General features: G+C 44.6%; 1 pseudogene; it reads left to right on the top strand.

Moving 5' to 3' along the window:
- The first annotated feature begins 1,011 nt into the window (after window positions 1-1,011).
- LOC102867183 overlaps window positions 1,012-1,919 on the top strand; it is a 6,580-nt pseudogene continuing 5,672 nt past the window's right edge.

Raw genomic sequence — 1,919 nt, forward strand, 5'->3', positions numbered from 1 at the left:
TCATGCTTGAAAAGATGGAGGGTCAGTAAAGGAGAAGAAGACCCCAACAAGATGCACTGATACTGACTTCAGCAATGGGCTCTAGTGTCTCAGAGATGATGAGTGTAGTAAGGATAGGGCAGGCTTCAGAATGGCTGGCTGTTCCTAGGCGTCGCTATGAGTCATACACAGCTTGACGTCACCTGACAAAAAGAATAGCATAAACAACAGATAGACATCTTGCCCTATCCTTCATCATTCTCAGAAGCTCCACCATGCTCACGCCCATTATTGTAGTCAATGTCTCAATCCATCTCCTTGAAGCCTTCCTTTCACTGATTGTAATTTTTTCCTAGCATGATGTCTTTTTCCAAGGATCATGACTCCTGACAACCCAATGTATGTTCACTAAATTGTCACCATCCTTGCCTCTGAGGTCACTGTATATATACACATACACACACACAAAAGGCCATTCCAGGGAGTGACAAATGATTAAACACCAAAGGTACTAAAGAAAGAAGTACACTGAAGAAAGTGCTGAGAAACAAGGCTCCAGGAATTTACAAAATACCAAAAGAGATGTGTCAACAAAAAGATGCAGTGCTGGATACGCTCATTTGTCTTCACCAAGAAATTTGGAAGACCGACCCATTTCAAAGAAAAGCAAGCTAACAAGAATGAGGAAAGTATCTCACAATATCTTGCTGAAGAGAATTTTAAAGTGGCTGAAGTCATCAACAAAGAACTGCCAAAATTCAAGCTAGATTCAGAAGAGGACATGAAATAAGGGATAGCATTAGTGACATCAGATGGATCTTGGTTAAAAATAGAGAATGCTAAAAATGTATTTTCTTATCTTATTGACTATGCTAAGTTATTTTACTTTGTGTATCATAACAAATTATTAATAACACTGCAAAGAATGAGATTTCTACTTTATTATGCTCATGTGGAATCTGAACAGAGATCAAAAAGCTATGATACTGAGCAGGCTTGCAGCATCAAGCTGCTAGTCTCTTGACTAGGGCAATGTTCTGCACCACAGTGATGATGGTGGCCATCCTGGCACTGACCGGGGCCTTGGTGGCTCATGCCTACTACCCCAAGCACTAGTTCTACCCCATTGTGGTGTCCTTGACCAAGTCCAGCCCCAGCATGGTCGTCCTGTACAACCAGACCTACATTCTTGTCTTTCTGTTGGGCAAAGTGATGGGCAAGGTGTTTTTTGGGGGGAGGGGAAATTTTTGGGGGAGGGGAGCAAGGGGTTCTTTGGGTAGCTGAGAGGAGCAGAGATAGAGCAACTTCTGGAGCATTCCTGGTACACTGTCACCGAGACTTGTCTCGCCTTCACCAGCTTCCAGGATGACTTTAGCCCCCGATTTGTCATCCTCTTCACTCTTCTCCTCTTCCTCAAACACTACCACTGGCTGGCTGAGGACCAGGTAGACTCCATGGAATGCAGCCCCAATATCTCCTGGCTCTTTCACTGTCACTTTGTCTCCCTCATGTTCCTTCTGAGTGTCCTGGACTTCCTCTTCTTCAGTCACCCCTATCACAGCATCTTGATTGGAGGGGCAGCTGTTCTTTAGCTTTGAGTATGCCATCCTGATGACTATGGTGCTGACCATCTTCATTAAGTACATGCTGCCCTCCATGGACCTCCAGAGCAAAAACCCCTGGGATAACAAGGCTGTGTACATACTGTACACAGAGCTGTTCAAAGACTTCATCAAAGTCCTGCTGTACATGACCATCATGATCAAGGCGCACACCTTCCCACTCTTGGCCATTCGGCCCATGTACCTGGCCAAGAAGCAGTTCAAGAAGGCTATAACTGGAACCCTGATTCACTGTGGGTGGGAGTGTAAAATGGTGCAACCCCTGTGGAAAGCAGTATGGCGCTTTCTCAAAAAGTTGCAAATAGAGATACCATTTCT

Source organism: Elephantulus edwardii, unplaced genomic scaffold (assembly GCF_000299155.1).
Source record: "Elephantulus edwardii isolate Elephantulus edwardi_28Jun2011 unplaced genomic scaffold, EleEdw1.0 scaffold00112, whole genome shotgun sequence".
Lineage (NCBI taxonomy): Eukaryota > Metazoa > Chordata > Mammalia > Macroscelidea > Macroscelididae > Elephantulus > Elephantulus edwardii.